Genomic DNA, 7,793 nt, shown 5'->3' with positions numbered 1-7,793 from the left:
TACGTGGCAATGAGAAAAAATGAAATATGGCCTTTTGTAGCAACATGGATGGAACTGGAGAGTGTGATGCTAAGTGAAATAAGCCATACAGAGAAAGACAGATACCATATGGTTTCACTCTTCTGTGGATCCTGAGAAAGGTAACAGAAACCCATGGGGGAGGGGAATGAAAAAAAAAAAAAAAAAAAGAGGCTAGAGTGGGAGAGAGCCAAAGCATAAGAGACTGTTAAAAACTGAGAACAAACTGAGGGTTGATGGGGGGTGGGAGGGAGGGCAGGGTGGGTGATGGGTATTGAGGAGGGCACCTTTTGGGATGAGCACTGGGTGTTGTATGGAAACCAATTTGACTGTAAATTTCATATATTAAAAAAAAAAAAAAAAACAAAAAAAACCCAAAAAACTATATGCACCCCTATGTTTACTGCAGCATTATCTACAATAGCCGAATTTTGGAAGCAGCTCAAGTGTTAGCAGCCCATCTATCCATTGATAGATGAATGGATAAAGAGGTGGTATACATATACACACACACACAAGCACACACACTGGAATATTACTCAGCCATAAAAAAGAATGAATAATCTTGCCATTTGCAACAGCACGGATGGAGCTAGACAGTATAATGCTAAGTGAAATGTGTCAGAAAAGACAAATACCACAAGATTTCACTCATATGTTATGAAACAAAGGGAAAAAAAGGGACAAACCAAGAAACACTCTTAACTATAGAAAATAAACTAATGGTTACAAGAGGGGAGGTGGGTGGAGAATGGGTCAAATAGCTGAAGGGATTAAGAGTACACTTATGATGAGCACTAAGTAATGTATACAATTGCTGAATATTGTACACCTAAAACTAACACTTTATGTTAACTATATTGAAATTTAAATAAACAAACTTTAAAAGCCGTAAATGAAGTCGGGGAGGAGTGCTTATTGTTACATGAAATCATAGAATCCACAACAGAGCTAGGATGATTTCAGAAATCTTTCTGGTCAGGGGTGCCTGAGTGGCTCAGTGGGTTAAGCTTCTGACTTCAGCTCAGCTCATGATCTTACGGGGCGGGGGGTTTCGAGCCCCACATCGGGCTCTGTGCTGACAATTCAGAGTCTGGGGGCTGCTGCAGATTCTGTGTCTTCCTCTCTCTCTGCCCCTGCCGCACTTGTACTCTCTCTCTCAAAAATAAACATTTAAAAAAAAAGAAATCTTTCTGGTCCAATACCTTAGTTATATATAAGGAAGCTGATACACAGAAAGATTGTGATTTGCTCACACAACGTACACAAAATAGTAGCAAAATTCAGGTCCCTGACTCCCAAATCCAGGGATACTTTCACTAAATTTACACTGCTGCTTAGTAAACCCAGAGGCACAGCTAGGCAGAAATATGGAGAATCTAACTTTATTTTGTTTTTAGCGCTCTGATGTTTGCACTGCGCTTTCACAACTGCACTTTCTCACTTGCTGAGTTACCACCACCTCCACATCTGCTTCCCTCCCATCACCCACCACTTCTGCAAAGTACTTTCTACTCTTTCCATTTGGGTTCCCTTCCAAACCGCCCCTCACTTCCTCCCTCACTTCCCTTGCAGCGATGACCGCAAACGTCCATTAACAGCAACTGCAGACACCTCTTCACCGCACCTGTTGCCCTTAACGTTCACACATGACCGGCACCACCCCCAACTACCACCTTTAACAATACTGACTGAACTTCCACTTCATGGAAGAACCTGTGCTGTGGAACATTCCAACAGGCCCTGCTCGTTTAGCCTTCTGGCGAAGAAAGTGAGTAGACCTGTGAACACGTTAAACCACTCACCAGATGAAAACAAGTGCTCTACTAGAGGTCTGAGGGTTTGCTCAAGAAGCAGGGAAGCGTCCCAGCCACCATGACCTCCACCCTTCTAGAACCACCACCATTTCCGAGGCACCACGGGATCCAGCCGCGTCTGCCCCTTTAGTGCCCGGCCCGCCCAGTCACATCGCTGCCCCTTCTGGAACCTTCGTCCATCTCCGTAATTGTTCTACTTTGTCCCTCGCACCGGGTGGCACGCTCCTCGGCAAGTCTTGCCTCTCCACCTGTGTCCCCCCGGGGGGGGGGGGGGGGGGGGGGGTGTCCCACCGTGAACCCCCTCGGGCTCCCAAGGGTGTCCCCGTCCTCCCGCCTCACGGGCCGAGGCCCTAGCCCAACGGGATCCGAAGGTCCTAGCTGCAGGCCGCTCAGCCCCCCCGCGTGGCCCGGCGCTCTCGCTGCGCCGCCTTCCCGGGCTCCCACGCGACGAAGCCCCGCCCCCAGGTCACCTGACCGAGGCCGACGCTCCGCCCACTGAGAGGCCCGCGCTGGAAGAGCGCGGGACCCAGGGCACGGCCACCGCCACCGCCTCCGCCACCGCGCAGGGGCTCCGGGGCAGCCGGGAGCGGCTGAGCTCGCCGCCGCCTCCGCGCCGACTGGACGGCGCTGCGGCCCCGCGGCTCCACCCCACCTCACAAGGGCCTGTGACCTCACCCGGCCCCGCTCGGCGGCCCAGACGCGAGCTCCTCCCCGCGCGCTGTCCTCCCGGCACCTGGATTTCGCCGTCCATCCCGCACTCCCTACCCTTCCTGCAGCTGTCTTCGTTCCCTGGTGCAGTGTCCCGCCCCAGTCTGACATCTTTTCAGGATTATCCTGTATCCATCCTTTGAATACTTCCCGCCCTGCCTTCGAAAACATTCCATCCTTCTTGGTTTCTACCGCTCCGTACCGGACAACAGCGCAGAGCTCTTTGTCCCGACACTTTGCTGAAATCTGTTCCAGGCTGCCCTTCAGAGGACTAACGCTCTCTTTGGGAAGAGATGCTTTGTGTTTCTTCGAAGATCAATTTCTTGTGTGTGTGCGTGCTGCAGATGAAATGTTACTGGTAAAAGACAACAAAGCGATTTTTCACGGCTTGCCCCAAATATTATGTCGCTAAAACGTTGTACGAATCCAAGACAGTGAAATTAATCATTTTTAAGGTTTTTGCTACACTAGAGTCGTAATGTTCTGTCAAGCGGAGAGCGTTTTGCAAATATTTTCCCTCTAAAGCTCATGATTTGAGGTGTAAAGGTAAATTTTCAAAAAGGTAAAATTCACATTGATTGAGCCAACCTGAGCTCTCCGTTGTTAACATTGTGGTGAGCAGCGTGGGCTTTAGAGCTGGATCTATGCAAATTCAATTATTGAGTCAATTATCCTAATTATTTACTGTATGCAGTGGGGCAAACTAAGCTCTCTAAGCCTCAGTTTTCTCATTCGTTCAGAATTGTGATAATTCAAAAATGTTTATGCAGTGCTCAAAAAATGTTAAAACATTTAATTACTTCAGAGATACTTGTGCCCATTTATATCTCAAATCCTGTTGTGTAGGCATTCTTTAGTATTCTTTAGTATTTTTAGTATTCTTTAGTATTTTAACATGTATGTGTTTTATCTCCCTAAACAGTCTGTAAGTAATGAGTGCTGAGACCATGTCTTTTATTTTTGTAAACACCCCACCCTCCATTCCCTACTTCCCCACCTACCCACACACACTGTTTACAGTCCACCTCTATTAATGAGCTGAGCCCATTTTCCATCTATTCATAAGACATCAACTTCTAACGTGTAAGGATTATAATGGTTTCAGTCTGTCTGATCACCAGATTGTGGACGCTTCACAATCTTGAGCACTTGTAGTTTGTTAGTACTGAGTCTATTGATGAGTTAGTTACTGTATTAGTCAGTTTCAGAGACGCTCACCAAATAGCACCAAGAGTATAGTAGTTAGGATTAGATTCTTTCACCTAACAGAAAATCCCTAAATAACAGTGGCCTAAGCAAGATAGAATTTTATTTCTCACATTCAAGAGGTTCAGAGATGGTCACTCAAGGGTGAATATTGCTAACCATAGTTGCAAGGACACAGTCTTCTATTTTACTGCTCCGGTGGCATTTTTTCCAGTGGTGGCTTAAGGGAGATATCACAGGCAAAAGACTCTCAAAAGATTTTAAGGTTATGCTTCTTGGATCCTCTCATTCAAATAATATGGCTTCTAAGAAGCTTAAGGCTTTTGTCCTTCTGCAGAAGCCCGAGGTAGCAAAAGATTTAGCTCAAAGATATTTATGGGTAGGGCTTTTATTTTATGGGACTGAAACCCAATTAAGATTTGCAGGAGATTCATAATTTTTTTAAAAGAGTATTGTAATTGTCAGAAACACTGCCAGCTTGGGCTGAAGGAGTCAGAGCATGAAAAGGAAAGAGGTCTTTGGACCCTCAAGCTCTATAAGCAGGAAGCAGGCTGAGAAAACTATTTCCATGTAAATATATGCTACCTTTAATGGAATAAAGATGGCTTAAAGGGTAAAACCAAAAGCCTAGAAGATAGAATGAAAATCCATGGAGAATTATTCCCAGGCCTTTCATATGGAACTGCCAGCCTATACCCAAGTGACTTTCAGAACTGCTATGGACTGGGGGCTTCTGCAAACCTGTTTTCTGCCCCTTGAAACTGGAATGTCTATAACAGTTACCCTATCTGTCCTGCCATTTTAATTGGTTGTTGCAGGAAGAGAGCATTATAGCTTTTTCCTTTAGTTCACAGGACTTCAGATTAAGAGGCACTATACTCAAGTAGCCAAATGTAAGGAACTATATCCAAGAAGACTCCTCTGCCCCAGGACCTATTTAGAGGACAAGACTCTGGACTTTGAGTGAATGCTATAATGAGATAAGACCCGGGGTCCTTGGGAAGGGGGAGCACTTGTTGCAAGTGAGGGAACTAGGAATAAGGAGTGACCAGAGGGTGGACTGTGGCAGTTTTGAACTATGTCCACAAGTTCTTTGGTGTATTAGTTTCTTGTTACTGTAACAACTTACCACAAACTTCAACAACAATGTATTACATTTCTGGAGGTCAGAAGTCCAAAATTGGCCTTACAAAGGCTGCATTTCTGGAGGCTCTAAAGGAAAATCTACTCCTTCCCTTTTCCCGCTTCTAGAGGCTTCTGCATCCCTTGACTCGTGGCAACCTCACACTGACCTGTTTCCATCATTACATTTCCTATTCTCACTCTGACCCCCTTATGATTGTATTAAGGCTATCCACATAATCCATGAAATTTCCCTGTTTCTGCCCTTAATTACATCAGCAAAATTCTTCATTCCATGCCAGGTAACATATCCGCTGGTTCTGGGGATTAGAACATGGGTGCCTTTGGGAGAGGGGGATGGGCAGGGGCAACAATTTTATCTACCAGGGCGCTCATACCTTCAAGAAGTGGCATCTAGGTTCATGAGTTCTAGCCCCGCGTCAGGCTCTGTGCGGACAGCTCAGAGCCTGGAGCCTGCTTCAGATTCTGTGTCTCCCTCTCTCTCTTTCTGCCCCTTCCCCACTCATACTCTGTCTCTGTCTCTCTCTCTCTCAAAGCGTAAACATTTAAAACAATTTAAAAAAAAAAAGTGGCATCTGGTCCACGCTTCTTGCATGTGGACTAGTTGTAGCGGGCTGCTTAACAACGAATAGAGTATGGTGGAAATGCTGACGTGACACGTACAAAACTACGTCACAAGAGATATTGCAGCTTCCTCCTGGCTCTCTCTTGGCTTCCGCACTTTGGGAGAAGCCAGCTAACATGCCGCAAAAACTGCAAGATCGCGTTTGTGGTTTTAAGCTGCTAAATCGTGGGGTAATTTATTATGCAGCAATAGATAACTACCACAATCCCTCAGGTCCCATCCTGTTCCGTGAGGTCTGCTTAAGTTCTAGCTATTGTCTCTACAGTCGGCCTACCTGAAGAAGGAAGGGGAGAGGGGAGGCATGCTCCCTTCTTAAATGGCACGCGATGGAAGTGGTATGAACCTCTTCCATTCACATCTGTCTACAAGATGGACAGGGCAGCCTAGGAGAAGCTTGGAGACATAGTATCTATTCCAGGCAGCCATGTGTCCAACGGGAAATTAGGAGTTCTGACTATGTGAGAAGAGGAAAACACATATGGGGGCACAATTAGCAACCTCTGTCACAATGGGGGATTATAAGGGTCAGGAGAAGCAAAGTTGAGCATAGATCCATTAACATTTTTCCTAACCAATCTCTTCATTGGCCACCGAATGATATTTACACACCCAGCACTGTGATCTCTCCAAAGAAATCATGCCAATTGTATGAGTCACAGGAAAACCCAACTAATAGAAAAAAAAAAAAAAAACCCACAATGAATTGCGAAATTTTTTTTTTCTTACAAAGCTCTTTTCAGGGACACTGATAAAGAATTTACTGTGGAGATTTTGCCTGAAGGCTGTTAAATCTCCTAAATGTTGCTTTCTAAATGCTTCTATTCTGTGAGCATTCTCCCGTGTATTGTCAGAAAATACACAGCTGATGGAAAATGTCTTCTCTGTGCAAAAGTTTAGAGAGACAGCACTATGGCAGCAATCGCAAGGAACACAATCATGTTAACTGACCTATAATTTTCTTTTCACATGCTAACTATTCTTGGATAGTCTCATTAAGTGGATTTTTAAAAAAATTTTTTAAGTTTATTTTTGTGAAAGAGACAGAGCAAGTGGGGGAGGGGCAGAGAGAGGGAGAGAGAGAGAATCCCAAGCAGGCTCTGCACCATCAGCACAGAGCCCAATGTGGGGCTCAAACTCACAAACTGTGAGATCATGACCTAAGCCAAAACCGAGTCGGACACTTAACCGACTGGGCCATCCAGGCGCCCCTTAAAATTTAACAATATAGATAACCCCAATCACAAGCATTTAAAACTGCCTGTGTGCTTTAGTCAAACTACAAACTATCAGAAATAGATATTTCAAGAAATATGTTACAAAACCAAATAGAAATTATTTTTCAACAAGCATTAAATGGTTTTCTTGCACAGCATATGTTACTGTTTCCTTACATCAGTGTGAAAAATGAAAATTATAGTTGCACTATAATTCCAAGGCAACTTGCTTGTAATTGATCCCGGTGGTCATTACATGGCTGTCACTATAGAGTTCAGACTACACAGGCCAAGAGTTAGGGGATTACAAATATGATTTGATATATAGCTTTTCATTTCATTTTCACATAAAGTCCTCCATTTTACCCAGATATGTAGTCATCAGTTACCATGAAGTAAATAAAACACAGTGTACCTACAAAATTTCACCATAAAAGGTCTCAGTGTGTGTTCACATAATCCTTTTATGACGTCATGCACCGTCATGTTTTTTAAAAATGCACGTTATTTAAGGAATGGAAGACCCAAAGGCAAAGATGATGAGTGTGCCATAAAGTACTTCAACCCCACACTGTCAATGCTCAATACATTTTAAATAGCAAAAAGTGAAGTTGCAAATTCTAGAGTCTTACCCTATAAAGTGATAATGCTAATAATTTCGATATTCATCCCATCTCCTGTGAATTAAAGGTTTTCTTAGATGCCTGCCAAGTATCCTGTTAGTTGGGTTTCTTTCCCTGTGATTTTGATCTAGTACTTCTTTTAGTTTTTCATGGGAATTTGTGGCTGTGAGGGAACCAGAAGCCTCTGATCACTTAATTTGGAAAATGGATCAAAAGTGCATTTTCATTTTGTGTGGGTAGATATTTGGTTCTCTTAATATACCCGCCAAGCTGTATTCATAATCTTTTAGTAACTGAGATGATTTAACTGCAAACTTAGTAAGCCAGAAGGACAGGTAAGTGACTTCTTAAGTCAGTGGTTCTCAAACTTGAGTAAGCAGCAGAATCACAGGGAGGGCTTTGCTGAAACAGAACACCGGGCCCGGCCCCATCTCAGATT

This window comes from Panthera onca (assembly GCF_046562875.1).
Source record: "Panthera onca isolate mPanOnc1 chromosome E1 unlocalized genomic scaffold, mPanOnc1 haplotype 2 h2.Chr16_ul_7, whole genome shotgun sequence".
Classification (NCBI taxonomy): domain Eukaryota; kingdom Metazoa; phylum Chordata; class Mammalia; order Carnivora; family Felidae; genus Panthera; species Panthera onca.
Note: the sequence above shows the minus strand (reverse complement) of the source record.